At 58.0% G+C, this 16607-nt stretch overlaps 1 protein-coding gene across 2 annotated transcripts in view; it reads left to right on the plus strand.

The window, feature by feature from the left end:
- Positions 1-16607, plus strand: part of WDR25 (WD repeat domain 25) — a 162460-nt gene that overhangs the window by 14592 nt on the left and 131261 nt on the right. The gene's annotated exons all lie outside the window — the stretch shown is intronic.

The following is a 16607-nucleotide window of genomic DNA, read 5'->3' on the forward strand; positions in this document are numbered from 1 at the left end:
GGCTGCCTCAGAGGCTTGGAACCAGCCAGCCCAGACCCTTCTGTCTGTGAGTTATGACCTGAGCTCTGTTCTGGCACTTTCTGAAGCCAGGAAGCCTTAGGCACGGTGATGTTTTTGAGACAGGCTAACATGAGAGGCAGCGGATGAGGTGGAGGGTCACCCCTGGCCCTGAAAGGTGTTCATGAGGGACTGTCCTGGCTGGAGTTGACAGCTTCTCATGCAGAGCTCGGCTCTGGTCATGGGGGCAGCCCAGCCCAGCAGGCTGGACAGGCGTCCCTGGGGGAGTTTCGGGGGTTCTGGTCTGCCTGCTCCCTCGGTGCAGCGTCTTGAGGGCCCAGGTCCTCACGAGCCCCTTCCCGGCAGCCTTCACCCTTCTTCTCTCTCCCTCTTCCTGGTGGACCTGCCACCTCCCTGCATGTGTCTCCCGAGGGGCCCAGTGTCAGGTACATGAAGCAGCACTGGCTGCAGTGCTTGCGCCTCCTCCTGGGGGACAGTAGCGTGCCTGGGTGTGCCTACTGGTCACCCCCTACCCAGACTCCTCAGCATGCCCCACGGGCCCTCTGCCTTCTGAGAACCCCTGGGTGCTGGTTCCTGGGGTGGCTGTGCTGAACGAACTCAGTGGGTGCCCACAGGCGGAGTGACGCCAGTCCTGGGTGTCCTGCGGATGGAAGCCAAGCGTGGGCCACCTGTGGGCACTGGCCATCACAGCTGGGACTCCCAAGGGAGATGGCCCATTGCCTCAGCCGAGCTGGGTGTGATTGCTCCCTGTGCTGAGAAATGGGCCACAGTGTGGCCTGTGGGCACTCCCACCACCCGGGTGCCCGTTTCCACCTGCCCCACGATGCCCAGCAACCTTCCCTGCCCTCACGGGGATTCTCACACTTTATAATGCGGCACTGAGTTACGGGACGTGATGTCTCGGAGGAGCTGGGTGCACTAGGCGCCTTGCCACTGGGGATCCTGGAGATCTGGCCACCGCCAGCTTGCCATGGGCCCTTGTGGCCAGCAGAGGGAGCAGTGGGCCCAGCTGGAGATGGCCGCCCAGCAGGACCACTCTGCTCTGGCTCCCCCAGGATCTGGGCACTTTGCTGTCCCCACCTGTCCCCAAAGGGCTGTGTGTGCTGCCGGGGCTGCCTGTCCATTGCACTGCCCGTCCCTTGGGTAGGGTGGCCCCAGGGGGGCAGAGTACAGCCGCTGTGGTGTCCCGGCTCTTCCACTGTGGTGCTCCGGATCCCAGCCAGGCTTTTGTCCATCGAGCACGGGGTCAGGGTCCTCCCTGCTTTAAGCTCAGCGCAGGAGTCAGACAGTTTGCGGAGAGATTTCATACTCTCTGGATTCCCTTTCCCCAATCCTTCTGAAGGACCTTCGCACCTGCAACTTTCTGCTGCTGCGAGTCGGGCCACTCACAGGGAGTGACCCGTGCATCCCGAGCAGAACCGGGCGGAGCTGGTGGCTGTGCCTGAGCCCTGGATGCAGCCACTGCGTGGAGGGTCCACCTGGTGGAGGGTGGAGTCAGTCCATCCCATCGTGTGGAGGGTCTTTCTCTGTTTTGCTGCCCCTCTACTTTACCAAGCATGATGTCCTTCTGCAGGGCCATCCCTCTGGACAACACATCTGAGTGTGGAGAGGAGGCCTCACCGTGCTCACCTCCAGGAGCACGTTGTCCCCATGGCCAGGCTCTTTGTCTGACACGCTGGCTATGAGCGGCCCGAGGCCGGTGGCCATCCTGGAATAGGACGTGGGTTCCTGTCCCTGTTGGGGTCAGCTGTTGGACAGCCCTGGGTAATATGGGGACAGTGTGGTCTGCTGTGGAGAGGCGTGTGCAGTTGGTGGGTGTGTGGGGGACAACACCTTGGTGCAGACAAGCGCCCTGCAAACTGCCATCCCGTAATCAGTGTGAGACAGAGCTGGCAGCATGGGTGTGATGCCCACCCGGCCCCTTCCAGGGCTACCCCGCCCCTTGCTCTTGGCTAACTCTCCTCTGAGGGCCTGGTACCCCGCCGGGTCAGGACCAAGGGGAACATGTGAGGACTGGGGCCTCAGGAGCTCCGCTTGAGATCCCTGTCACTACCCATCATGCAATCTGGGGCAAGTTACTTAGAACTCCCAGAGCAAGAGCAGTGATCTGCTTAGACGAGTCTCAGCTGTGGCCTGTTCTCGCTGGCACGTGAGATTGACCATAAGAGAGATCCGTCATTGGTGGTGGACTTCCGAGCCTAGGCCTGGCATGAAGAGGGGGCATAGCTTCCTGCTTTCCCCTGGAACTTTCCTGGAGACTCTGGGTAAGCTCTAGTCTGTTTGCTAAAAATATCCATTAGGTCGGTGGTTCAAACTCACCAGCTGCTCCTTGGGAGAAAGATGAGGCTGTCCATTCCTGTCAAGATTTATAGCCTTGAAAACCCTGCACAGGGCAGCTGTGGGTCAGAATCAACTGGATGGCAGTGAGTTTTTGGTCATTCCCCTGCCTGGGTAAGCATGGAGCTTGTACCTGGTTCACCTTCCAGGCTCGGGACCCTCCTAGCCATGGACTCTGTGACAGGCCCCTTTACATGGTCTCTGTGCACCTGGCACAAGCTGTGTCCACTTTGATGGTCAGTAAAGGAGCAAACCAAACTCACCGCCATGGAGTCAAGGCTGACTCAGCGACCCTACAAGGCAGGGTACAGCTGCCCTGGTGGGTTTCCAGGACTGTAACTCTTTATGGGAGTAGAACACCTCATCTTTGTCCCACGGAGCTGGCTGGAGATTTCAAAGTGCTGGCCCTTTGGGTCACAGCCCAATGTGTAACCAGGACGCCACCAGGGCTCCAGATCGGTGAAGGGTGGTGGTTGAAAAACGGTGTCCTTTCTGGAGAACCTGTGGGCAAAAGATGGCCTTTCGTGTGCAGGAAGCCCAGTGGCCACCAGGTGGCGCCGTGAGATTGGAGATGAGCGTGCTCCGTGCTTGCAGTGGGAGGAGGACCCTTGGTTTCTGATGAGGACAAATGCAGCACAATCCATCTAATTAATCCAAGGGATGCCGCAGAGCCAGCTCGCCCATCTCCGTAAAGCGCAGCTCTGGCATTCATAAATCTTATTTGGACGCATTTCAGTGGAAAGATCCCAAGTTTAATATGTTCTCAATGTTCCCCGAGCTGTAAAATATGCTTCTGTTAGTTTTGAGAAATTTGCAGCCAGAGAAATTAAGTAAAATAAAGTGGTGACTCACACTCCTGCTAGCCCAACTGCTTCTGTTTTGATGTAGCTACCCCCCACCCCCCACCCCCTGCCCCGGCATCTTTATACACAGCTGTGACCCCTGCCTGGGTACCCACCCTTTTGCACATTCTTTATTTTATTTTTTTAATGGTTTTATTGACACATAATTCACGTGGTCCATTGTGCCATCACCTACTGCAGCTGTAAAGCGAAAACGAAACAGAAAATACCCCAAACTCACTGCCGTCGAGATGATGCTGGCTCATGGCGACCCTAGAGCCCAGCATAGCACTGCCTGGTTGGTTTCTGAAGCTGTAACTCTTCACAGGAGTAGAGGGCCTCCTCTTTCTCCAGCGCAGTGGCTGGTGGTTTTGAACTGCGGACCTTGTGGCTAGCAGCCCACTCTGTAACCCACTACACCGCCGAGCTCCTCCTGCAGATATCGTTAGGTTACCATCGACAGCCTTTACATTTATTTTATGTTTTAACATTTAACCTCTTATTATTTGTTTTCACCTTTGGCCCGTTTTTAATTCCAGCTCAAACTCACCACCATTGAGTTGATTCTGACTCATAGTGACCCTGTAGGACAGGGTGGAACTACCCCTGTGAGTTTCTGAGACGGTAACTCTTTACAGGAGTAGAAAGCCTCATCCCCCCCAGGATAAGCAAATCTGTAGAGAAAGTTCCTTAGGGTTACGGCCCGGAGGTTGGCATGGGTGGGGGATTGGGGAGCCTGTAGTAGTGGGGTACAGGACAGAAGCTGATGTCCTAGACATGACTGTGGTGGAAGCAGTAGCAAAATGACAGTGATGAAGGGTACATGCGCCTGAATTGTAGGGTACATGCGCCTCTCGGACCCCGGCGCACGCTGGTCTCACCGTGCATGAATACCCACTGCACAGAGGCAGGCTCCGATCAAAGGCAGCCAGCTCTTGCTGCAGCGCCGTGTGGGGAGCTCCTCACCCAGGTACCCAGAGGGACCCCTGAGCCAGTACCTGGCTCCCCAGACCTGCCGCCCAAGCGTTCCAAAACTCAGGGCAGTTTGGAAAGCAGCGTGGGTGGGGGGAGTCTGGCTCATCACAAGCCCCTTGGGCGCCTTCATTTATTTATGGGGAGCTCTCTTTTTTAATTAAATTGGACCATTTCTTCCTCCTAACTGGTGGGGAGGAGGTGGTGGCGTGAGGATGATTTGCATTTTAAAGCGTCGCCGTAAATATGGATGTGACAAAACCCTGCCGTCCAGCATTCCTCACCGGGATGCACGCACGCCCGGTGACGTCAATGGCATTCCTCACAGGCTGCAAAAGTGTTCCATGGTGACTCCAGCCTTCTCCCCACCCCGTGATTGCATGCGCAGAACTTGGAAGACACACAACACCCCAAAGGTGGGAAGCGAAGTCACCGCTCGCCAAGTCAGGAGCGCCCCCCCACCCCACCCCGGGGGTGTGGAGGCAGGTGCTCACTTTAGGGCAGTGGTTCTCAACCCTTCTAATGCCGAGATCCTTTCACACAGTTCCTCATGTGGTGGTGACCCCCGCAACCATAACATTATTTTCGTTGCTACTTCATCACTGTCATTTTGCTACTGCTATGAATCAGGCGACCCCCGTGAAAGGATCCACTGCTTTAAGGGGTGGATTTGGGGCACTGCATTTCTGAGGTTAGGTGCCATCAGGCCCAGTGATCCCATGCACAGCACAAAGGTCCTCGCTCGCCCTGCGCTGCCCTCGCAGTCTTTGCTACGCGTGGACCCCCTTTTACAAGCAACCCAGCAGCGCACACAGCCGGCTGTCCAGCACAGTGGGCTCTTCTCCTGCCCGAATGCAGCGTGGAAAGAGGAGCCCTGGTAACGTAGCGGTTGGTTACATGCTGGGCTGTGATCTGTAACTTCAGCAGTTTGAAACCACCAGTCGCTTCTCAGGAGAAAGACAGGGCTTTCTACTCCCGTAAAGAGTTTCAGTCTCGGAAACCCACAGGAGCAGTTCTAGCCTGCCCTATGGGGCCGCTCTGAGGCGGCATTGACCAGATGGCAGTTGAGTTTGGCCTGGTGTCCTGTGAGGATCCTGGGTTTCCTGCAGTCTCTGGGCAGCTGGGTGGCTTCAAGCAAACCTTTTAACCTCTCTGGTCCCCTAGTCTCCCCATGGATACTTGGGGGTCATGGCTGAGTGGCTTCCCTGAGCAGAGTGAGGGGATGGAGGATCTGTGCCTGCCTGGGTTTATTTGTCTGGGTTCCGGGAGCGGCCCTCCGACCTCCTGTCCCGTTTCTTCAGGGAGGCCTTGTGCAGGCTGCCGTGCTGCCCGAGGCTGAAAGTCCCCATCTCTGCCCGCCCAGAGCCTCACACTCTTTCCGCCACATCCTCCTGACTGGAGTTCTGGTCCCCACTTGGGACACCCAAGAGGAGGGCAGTCACCCAGGCCTTGGTCGATGATAGTGCCTCCTTACACGCTCGGTCCCGTCTGCCCCCCTGGGCACAGAGGTCCCCACCCTGCGCCTCTCCCCAGCCCAGCCCTCTGGTGGTGTTCGAGTGGCCTGTGTGTGTGTGTGGGAATTGACTGATGGCAGTGAGCTCTTGTGTTAGTGTGTGTAAACTAGGGAAACAAATCCATAGAAACTCATATGTGTAAGAGAGAGTTTTATATAAAGGGTAAGTGTGCATTAAGAAAACATCCCAACCCACTGCTGTCCAAGGCAGTAAGTCCAACATTAGCCCATATGTCTGACACCGCTCTACAAAGTCCTCCTCCATCCCACAAAACACACGCAGTGATGCCGACTGCTGGAGCAAGGCCGAATCAGTGAACGTGTAAGCATCTCAGCACTGGCAGGGGTCTCCACACGGCCACTCCAGCACCCAGGGCTGCATCAGGATAGGTCCTTCTCAGGGATTTCTTGCAGGAAGTGAACCTTGCCAGCTGAAGCAGGGAACTGGCTAAGGCAGCTGCACCCTGGTCCAACCATCAGAGAGTAAGGGACCAGAGAACCAGAAAGGTGAGGCTCACCGAGCCATTTATCTCTCTGCCCTTCAATTAACCCCACATGTGTTTATTGGCCAGGTTGGCACAATAAACCTTAACTCTCTTAGTGTTTTTGAGGAGAGTGTGTGTGTACAAACTGTGTGTGTGTGCACACAGGAGATAGGGCGTGTGCATAAGGAGGTAGAGCAGGCGTATGTCAGTAGATAGTGGGCGTGCTCATCTGAGCCTGTGCACATGGACATCATCCCGCTCCATCTGCCCTGACAGAAGCACACACTGCGGCCCAGAGGCAGGAGACCCTTCCTGGAGGGCGCACAACCGGTGGAGGAGGTGCAGCGTCGTCCCCGGAGCTCTGTGACTGCCGTGTCTGCTGCCCACCCACTTGCCCTGGGACTTTTTCTTCCAGGGAGCGCTCAGAGCCACCTGGACTGGGAGAGAGAGAGGTTCGGCTAAGCCTCGGGGACCTGAGCTGGACTCTCTCCTCCTCAAAGTGGGGTGTCCTGACACCCCCTCCCTGACGTGAAAGCCGAGATGTGTCTGAGCCCCAGAGAGACAGCACCCAGCTCTCACGCGTTGCCAGCACGGCTGGGTGGGAGGAGGAAGGGGAAAAGTGTTGGCCTTGTTCTGGACACTTGCTCGTGGTCCCCCGGGGGTGGCGTGTGCCCATGGCAGGGCTGGGCAGCAGGCCACCTCTGCCTTCCTCCCGGCCATTAAGGGGAGAAGAGAGCACTTTGGGGAAATGCTGCTTTTAATGTAATTGGAAAGTGCAGATTGCGGTCCGGGCACCGGAGGCGCTGAGGCGGACTGCGGGATGATATCTGGCCCTGAGCCACGCCAAGCAGTGGCCTTCTGTTTAACAAATGAGAAGAAATGCGGAACGGTTTTGGGAAAAGATTTGGCCGAAAGAAAGACATGACAGGAATTAAAAACCACCCCCAAACCCAAAGTCCAGCCCCCAAGCTGGCTGCGCCCGCTAGTCCCTGAATTCTCACTTTGGTCCAGCCACACCAGACACACTGTATTTGTTTACCCCCCAAAGCCAGAGCACCCCAACCCATGCCCATCGAGCCCTTCCCTGGATGGCAGAGGGGAACTGCCTGGTGTCCCAAGGCTGTCCGTGTCCTGAGAGCAGCAGGCCTGCCCTGCGTAGCAGCAGAGGGTGGGTTCGAGCCACTGGTCTTTCCATTCATAGCAGAGCGCTTTATCACAGCACCACCAGGGCTCTTTTTCTCGGTTTTCACAGTGAGCCTTAAAGAGCTACGGTGGGGCCCGGTGATGTGCAGAATAGGTCTGTTTTTCAGCACCAGTAAGACTGGTGGCCTTCGAATCGGGTGACGGTGACACTCGAGAGCGGAGTCGGACTGTGCCCGAGGGTTCCCAAGGCAGACTTGGTCCATCTTTCTTTCCGCAGAGTGAAAGGTGGGTCCAAACCAAGAAAAATCACATGCCCCCGCCCCCAAAGTGCTTGCTTTTCCCCTTAAAAGAAGGGATAGGTACATCATCTCCATCTTTGGTCTGCTGTCTCCCACCGGGCATTTTCTCTGCTCCTTGCGGCACTCTGAAGGAGCAGGTGAGGGGCCCGGAGGCCTGCCCTCACATCGCCCCACTCCCAGTGAGTTTCCAGAAGGTTCTTGGCTTGATGGCTGGTGAAAGGGGGTGTGCTTGCATCTGCACAGTATGCTGTGGCCCAGGTAGAAACTGGGGTGGGCCAGCCAGGTTCCTGCTGCCCATCCCAGGCGGGGTGCAGTGAGACCTGCGTGCCCTGAGGAATGGGGTCCTGGGTGGCCCTGGGTTGAGACCACCTTTTTTTATCTTTCTCAGCTCGTGCAGCCTCTGGCCTTCTGTGTTCATCATCTGGGGCCGTGCTGCACTTCACCTCTCTGTGCTTTGAGCTTCCTATTTCTGCTGTCACATTCCAGATGTTTCTGTAGAGTAGTGGTTCTCAACCTTCCTAATGCCGCGGCCCTTTCATACAGTTCCTCATGTGGTGGTGACCCCCAGCCATAACATTATTTTCGTGGCTACTTCATCACTGCCATTGGCTACTGTTATGAATCGGGAGACCCCCATGAAAGGGTCGTTTGACCCCCAAAGGGGTCTTGACCCACAGGTTGGGAACCACCGCTGCAGCTGGAAGGACCCAGGTGGGCGGGTGCTATGGGCCATTGTTGTTTTGCTTTCTGAGCAGTGGCTCCTGCCGGAAGGGCCCTTTCTTCCGCAGTGCACCATGCTCCCTTTGCAGCGAACGAGGGCAAGCTCAAAGGCCGCCTCTTTGCAGCTCCCCTTGTCTTCTTGTCCCGGGGTCTGGCCTCATGGGGGCTTTCTGAGGCCTGTCCCTATCCTGAACCGCGGGAGCAAGGGGAGCTTGTTCTCCAAGAGATGATGAGGCTACTACTGGCCCCCACTCCCGCCCCTACCTGTGAATGTTAGCACGTTTCTTTTGATAACCTGCTGGGTGCCCCAGGGTGAATCCAGCCATTTCCCAGACATCGGTGCCCTTGGGCTTGAACGTCTATGACTCGTGTGTTGTTCTTTCCTGTAGCAGTGGGCCCCATGTCATATGGTGTCCTTTTATGGGACAGCCTTCCTCTTTAATGGCCGTGTCATGCTCCACTCGGCCTCGCCACTGGGCGCTGGACACTGGACGCTGACACTCTCATACGGTGCTAATTGTGTGGTCTCTCCTCTGACAGCCCAGGGGGGCCGTGTGAAGCACTTCCAGAACCTGCTGGCCTGGCCTTTGTTAGTACTGAGTGTGGCCCTGGCTACTGCCTGCCCCCTTCCCCTGTGGTCTTGGTCACTGCCCGTTGGCCCCCCATGGTCCTAGTCACTGTCTGTTTGTCCTCGTGGTCCTCCTCATTATCCGTTTGTCTTGCGTGACCCTGGTCGCTGCCGTCTGTCCCTGTGGTCTTCTGCAAGTATTACGAACCCCGCAGGCACCCTTTACCCTGGCCGCTCCCTGCTTGTCCTTGGGCTTCAGCCCTTGTGTCCCAGCTGTCCTTCCTTGCTTCCTTCCAGGAGAGCCCGGAGGAATGGTCTCCTGCTGCCAGGCCTGGGGCCCTTCTCCCGGGGACTGGGCTGTGGTTCTAAAGCTGGTCACTGGCACCTGCACAGATGAGCTGCAGCAGCTCCAGCTCTCTCACTGTGTGCATGCCGTGGCCCACGCCCCATGGCTGCGCCCCATACTGATGCTGGCAGGTGACCTCCCCTCCATCCAGCTTGGCCCCCAGGACAAAGGTACCCAGGCGACCCAAACCTTTCCTCAGAAATGTTCCTCAACCCTAAAAGAAACACACACACACACACACACACACACACTACACACAAACAGACACGCTCTCTATCACACCCCCCCACCTCGGTGGAGCAAACGGAGCAGTAACGAAGGAAAAAACCGTTCATCATCCCCCAGCCACAGGCCGGCTCTATAGACTTTGGTAAATTTCCATCCTGTCTAAAAAAAAAGAAAAGCCTATCACAGCCGAGACCCAGCCACAGGCAGCGTTTCCAGTCGCCGCCCCTTCCCCCACACGGCCGCTCCTGCTTCTCCACGCTGCAGTGTGTCGCAGTCGTTTTCCAGGGCTTTCGCAGCCCCCCCGGGGCTCCTGGAGACCCTGTCAGAAGCCCACTGTCAGCCCTAGATGTGGTGCCTTTTGCGGGGTCCCCTGGTTAAGACATGGGGTTAAACGCACGAGCCCAAGTGCCATCCCGTCTGCTCTTCCTGGGAAACCCAGTTAGGTGTCCCTGTGGGAGAACCCCATACTGTCTGTGTTCACCGGGATGGGTTGTGACGGGTCCCTGACGGAGAGGAGTCAATAGTAACAAACAGTCCTGGTGTCAGTGCCCAACCTGCTAATCCTGGACATGCTCATGAATCTTCCTTGTGGTCAGCGGTTCAAAACCACCAGCTGCTCCATGAGAGACCAGGCTCTCTACTCCCGTGCAGAGTGACAGCCTTGGAAACCCACCGGGGCAGTTCCACCCTGTCCTAGCGGGACACTGCGAGTCAGCACCGACTCAATGGCAGTGAGTCTATTTATTTATTTTTAAAAATCATCAGTCAATGTTTGTCACCCCGTGACCAAGTTTTGGGATCTCTGACCATTTCGGAGTCGGAAAATGGGTCTTGGGGGCAGGAAGCCCTACAGACGTGGCCCAGGTCAGGGCAAAGGCCGCCTCCCTCCTGCAACTGCCCACCTCCTCCTCCTGGCTTGGACTTCGAAGCTAAGGTAGAAACACAGGCTGGGGGCTGCCCAGCCCTCTCTGGCCTGGGACCTCCTCCCCGACCTCTTCCTCCCCTTGTGAATATAGTTCAGCAATGGTCCTGGTGGCACCGTGTTTAAGCGCTCAGCTGGCCAGTCCCCAGGAGTGGCTGTCAGTGTCTGTCAGGCTGGTCAGCCTCGGGGACCCAAAGGGGCAGCTCGCCTGGTCCCAGAGTCAGTTCGTCAAGGAGGGGCCTGGAAGCACAGTGATTCAGCGCTCAGCCATCCCCTCGGAGCAGCCTGATCCCAGAGCTAGCAGTCCGAAACAGTGGGGGAGCCGTTCGCCCCTGTCCAGCAGGGCTTGCTCTGTCATTGGAGTGGGCCCCTCCGGCAGTGGGCTGGGCTTTTGGTGAGACAGAGCTTCCCAGCGCCACCAAAACCTAAATTTGCTGCCAGCCGGCAAGTTGATGGCCAAGATGCCAACCTGTGGCGACCCTGCAGGACAGGTGGACTGGGAGACGGTCATTCTTGAGGCATGGTGGTGCATGGTTGTGTGGGGATGCGGCGTGGGAGCAGAAAGCCTTGTGTTTCTCCCGTGGAGCGCTGACCTTGCTGACCCCCTCTGCCATCAGAGCCCCAGCACCCCTGCAGTTGCGTGCCCTCCCTGCCTCCTCCCCTGGGCTTCGGGCTGGAGCTCCCCTTGGGGACAGTATCTGCATCGCCTGCTGCACACACGTCCGCCCTCCGGTATTGCGAGTGTGTGGACTGGAACCCACACTTCCCTCCTTGCTGCGGGGGGGAGGAGGGTGGTGCTGGTGGTCGTCAGTGCGCAGGGAGCCCTCCTCTCTGAGAGGAGCCCCCTCCTATCAATTTCTGGAGGTGGGACCGACTGCTGGGGCCAAGGGCTGCGCCCCGCGGCCAGAGCTGACTCCGGCAGGCTGTTTTCTGACAGGATTACGCCAATTTGCTTTGCCACCGCAAAGCCTGCGTAATAACCAACTATTTTGCTTAACGATCGTGCCTAGAATCTCCCCCCGGAGCCCAGGCGGGGCAGAGGCCTCAGCTAAGTGAACGTGGCCTATAATTATTTAGACTAACTCCAAAATTGCTTTCAGACCGTTTTTAACCTGCTGGGCTGAGAATTCCAATTTGTATACGTGCTAACATGGAAGCTCTCCCAGCAGCAGCCGCAGCAGCAGCCACCCCCGCTCCCTGCTCACAGTGTGTGTGCACAGGCGGACAAGGGTGGGCGGGGGTGGGCAGGGGCACCACGGCTCAGGAGGGGCCAGATCAAGGGTTATTTCCAAGGGGAGAAAAACACCAATTAAAAGGCATCTCCAGCGGCACCTTTGCTTAAGAAAGTTGCTTGTTTTGGTCTCTCCATTTGTCTCCTCCTCTCCCGCAAGTGTGTTCCCAAACGTCCCGTGCCACTTAGGACTGGTGCCGCGATGGATGGCTGTGTGGGGATGCGGAGCAGGGCCAGCGGAGGGGAGCTCGGGCGAGGAAGAACTTTCCAGCAATGCACTGACTGACATGGGCAGGGAGTGGGTCCGTACATCTGTGGCGCTAAGTGTGATGGTTCAGCCGGGGGCAGCTGTGCATGGGGACAGCGCCCCAGGTGAGGGCCTGGCTGCTCCCCCAGGCTTAGGCTGTCACTTCCCCACCTCCTGTGAGCCAGTGTGGATCAGGCAGTGCCCACCCCACCGGTAAAGTCACCACGAAGCCCAGGCTGGGGGAGTTATCATTAAGAGCTTTAAGCCGGGTTTATGCTGTAATTGCCTCCTAAGCCAGGTGATTAAGCGCTCGAGGCCTGCAATCCAATTGGCCTCCAGTCGCCCTGACTCGCTGCACAAATAATCCAGGCCGTGCTGTTGACGCCAGCAGGCTTCCCAGGGACACAGCTCTGTACAAGCACGGCTTTCCATTTTCCAGTTCAGCAGCCTGAGATTGGCTGCCGGGTCAGGTGGGGACTCGGCCTGGCTGAGCCCCTGGGCCCTGCTTCTGTGCGGCCGGCCCAAGGGTGCACAGGGCCTGACTCTGGGCTGCCTGGCCACCACTAAACCCAGTACTCTCCCCCACCCCCCACCCTGTGCTGCCCCGGGCCACCGAGACACTTATGGGGCAGAGGGCAGGACTGGCTTAGGGAGAAGCAGAGGATGGAGACGGATAGGGAGATGGGGGGAAAGGCATCTGGTTGGCAAAGGACTGGGATGGGGGGTGGGAGGTGGTGTTTGTGTTAGGTATGGACAGTCAGCTTGTGGGCCTGTGCTGCGCTCACCTCTCATCCCCTCAGCTGGGCCACAGGGACCAGCCATGCTCGAGGTCCCAGAGATGAACCCAGAGCTCAGTCCTGGACCCCAGCACTTTAGAGATGTGGGCCAGGTACTCGCTCTTTGAACCTCGATTTTCCCACCAGGTCGGCAATATGAGGGGACTTCCGGACGTCCTTGGAAATATGCCCCTATCTTCTAGTCCACGATCACACGAGCCTTTCGAAGCACCCTTTACGCCGGCGCGGCCTCGCAAGGACTAAACAAGAGGCCTGGGGTGGGCACTCAGCGCGTAACCTGGAGACACCATCACCATTGCCCCTCTACCCATTTCACAGGCACGGCAACTGAGGGCTCAAGTGAGCACTGGTGGACCTGCAGCTCTCATGCAGAATGGGTGTCTGAGCTTCTGCAGGGCACTGCAAGACCCTTCACAGTTTGCAGTCTTAATTCATTCCCTGTGGAGTGAGGAGAGGACGGGGCTTTGCTCGCTAGCTCTGGGCACACAGCAGGTGTGTCAGCATTTGGGGACGAATGAGCAAGGCCTTCGGGCCGCTCCTTGAGCCTCCGAGCGTGGAGACTCAGACTCGTTGCAGACACACTCACTGCCCTGGCCACCTCCCATCGATCTGGGCAGCAGCTCTGGTGGGTGGTGGCTGTCTGTGGGCTTGAGCTTGTGGAGGGCAGGGTCGTAGGGGCTGCGGCTGTGCCCACGGCTTGATCCCACCACGTCCATTGTTTCCCTGCCCTGGCCACGCATCTCGCGGCTGGTGTGTTTGCTTCTGTGCTATTTACCGGTGGAGCACAAATCCAAGGAGGCTTTGAGGAAAGCTCACGGCAAAAGGTACGACGGACACGGGAAAGCCGCTGACACACAGCTGGCCATTAAAAGCCCTGGAAAGGGGACCGCGCTCATCAAACCAGACCAACCCTACTGCCTTTGAGGCAGCCCAGCACACAGCCACCCAGCAGGCCCCGGGGAGCTGCCCCTTAGGGGGCCCCATGGCCACATTGTTCCTCCCAGGAAGCAGTTGGTGGCCTTGAACCGCTAGCCTTTCAGTTTGCAGCCGAGCGCTTAACTGTTGCACCACCAGGGCTGCCTGGAAGGAGAAAAAACCCACCCACCCAGTGCCATGGGGCCGAGTCCACCTCCTAGTGACCTTCCCTCCCTCGCTTGCCCTGCAGGACCTCTGAGGCGGTCCGCCTTGTCCTGCAGCTCTCTGCTTACCCCACTGCCCACCGGGCCCCCAGTGTAGCTGGGCCTGCACCCTGAAGGCTTTTGTGGGTTCTCCTGGCAGAGGGTGGGAGTGAGGGTGGCTTGTGCTGCTGCTGCTGCCGCCTGAGAGACACCCATTTAAGTGGCCCGTAGGGGTGGCCTATAGGCTGAGAAAGGCCGTGTCTGACTTCCTGACGATGCCTGGTCCCCGTGACATGAAATCTTAGTGCCCCCCAGGGGACCCCTGCTGAATGAGGAGAGTCACCAGAGACCCCGAGCCAGGTGCGCTGGCCTCCCTCGACTTGCCCGAGCCTCAGTTTCCCTTCTGCCACGTGGCTATGCTAGCGCCCCCTGCGCCCCGAGAGAAGTTGTGAGAGTGCAGGCCGGCGTGTGCAACTCGGTGCTGTTGTCAGCCTGCCCGGGCCCAGCCCTCGACCCCCACGTCCAGCCAGATCCCAGGAGGTGCTGTGGATGGGTGGGCAGTGGGAGGGATGGGGGTGTCCTGCTGTGTCCTCAGCCCCGTGTCACCTGCTCATTACTGCTTGAAAACACTTGGGGAGTTTGCAGCAAAGGGCCAGGCTTGTTAATTATTTTCCTGCTTGTCTCCAGCAATGCTGTTGTCAAGGAAACCAGAGCCTCTGAAAAGCTGCTCCGCCTCCTGGTCGGCCGTCCGCAGGGAAGAGAGCCTTGTGTGGTGCCCACATTGTCCGGGACGTGGCCCGGCCGCTCTGACTTGGAGCCCGGTTCTTTGAAAAGGCTCTTTACAATAGGCCCTCGGTGACCTTTTCACAGGAGGCAGCGGTGGCGGGCGGCTGTTTCAGGTGTCCTCGGCTGCCTCCGTGACACCTGCTCTCCCATGGCAGTTCTCTTCCCTTGCGCTTCTGTGGCAGAGGCCCGGGTGCTGGGGTGGGGGTGAGGTGCAGAGGTGAATGTGGGGCACCTCCACAAGCCCCCTGACCTTGAAGGGCGGAAGGTGCAGTAGGACAGTTATGGTGCAGAAACATGCAGGCATCCCTGTAGTAGAGGGCAGGATGTGTGTTTGGGGCCCTTGACAGCCAAGGCCCGAAGAGGGGCGTGGGGGGTGGGAGGCCAATGTCAGTGAGGGTCACAACAGCGGGGGCACATGCAGAAGTGGTGCCTGAAGGCGCTTCTAAGTTGCCCTATCTCCTCCAACCTGAGCCCCTGCTCCTTGGAGCGGAGGTGGTTGGGTGGGGCCGAGGCTCCCCAGCTTCAGAGGGACAGGGGCACAAGTAAACCCACCATACTGCAGGAGGACCCTTGGGGACGCCGTGGGCCGCTGATGGAAGGCCCGTGGTTGGAATCCACCAGTAGCCTTTTGGGAGGAAGTCGAGGCAGTGTGCCTCCATGAAGGTGTGGGGCCTTGGAAACGCCATGGGGCAGTTCTCCCGGGCTGGCTCTGCCCTTCAGAGTCACCGTGAGCTACAATGGACTCGGAGGGGCAGTGGGCTTCCCTTGGGACCCTGCTGGAGCCCAGCTCCACTGCAGTTCTCTGCCGGCACACCCTCACTCCGTGACCGCTTAACCTCACCCAGAGCCCCCAGCTTGTTATGAAACTGATAAATCATTTTGGGGAGAACAGCGGTCTTTGTTCTAAACACCCCATGCTATTTTTCTTCTGGAACCTTTTGTTTTGTTTTGACTTCGGACTTTAAACTACCTGGAGATTTCTAACCCTACCATGGGGCGGGGGCACATCATGTCCTTTTGTGCCGCCCCTGGACCAACTTCCCCGGGCAATTGCCCCATGTAGCTGCCCACCACCCACCACTCAGGGCGCCGTGCTCCGTCTGCGTCTCTGGGCGTGCATACGTGCACGCAGAAGTTAGCAGATGCTGCGCTTCCCCAGGCATGCTGTGCTCCTGCTTTGGGGTCCGGGCTATGTACACCTGGACTCTGCCCCTTCACCAGTGGGTGTCGTGCTTGGGGGAGGGGAGGGAAGGGATGGAAGGCTGTTTGTTCTAACCACTTACTCTGAGTTCACATACACAACACACACACACACACACACACACACACACACACACGGCCTCTGGCGGTGTCTGGCAAGCTCAGACTGGACACTCTGAGTTGTCCAGATGGGTGGTCTTGTTGAATTCTGGAGCAGACAAGCAGAAGGTTATAGAGTGCCCCCGTAGCAGGTGCCCACCTCGCCTTTTATTGATTTATTTTAATCCCACCCCCTCCCCTTAATACCACCTCTTAGTGACCACAGGGGGTCTCATGTCTCTTTTCTTCTTTCCAATTTTTCCATCTGAGTTTAACCCAGCCAGACCTCCTGGGCCCCTGCTGACAGCGTGGGTGTCTGGATTTAGCCCTCCCCGCTGACGTCGTCCTGTCCACAGCCTTGCGCACACAGTGATTGAGTGTGTCGCGGGCCGGCGGAGACGAGCGAGGTGTAGATGAGGGACCAACGCAGCCTTCGCATAGAGATGCACGTCAGCACTGGCTGCTGATGACGCCCCTGCCTGCCCTCTCCTGACCCCTCTACCCCTCTCACCAGCTTTTCCGGCTTCTTGCCGAGCCCCCCACCCCCTCCACTCCAACCTTCCACCAGGTGGGTCTCTGCCTCGGTTTCCACAGTGCAGCCCTCCCTCTCCTCCTCCAGCTCCCTCTCCAGGGGAGGGGACAGGCGAAGACAGCTGTTGCCACGGAGACTGAAGCCCCAAAGAAGTAGCTCTGCTTTCCCGATACCTCAAACCCTGACGCCTGCACGGTGGGACCT

Source organism: Echinops telfairi, unplaced genomic scaffold (assembly GCF_000313985.2).
Source record: "Echinops telfairi isolate 266 unplaced genomic scaffold, ASM31398v2 ScPeMD7_18;HRSCAF=68, whole genome shotgun sequence".
Classification (NCBI taxonomy): domain Eukaryota; kingdom Metazoa; phylum Chordata; class Mammalia; order Afrosoricida; family Tenrecidae; genus Echinops; species Echinops telfairi.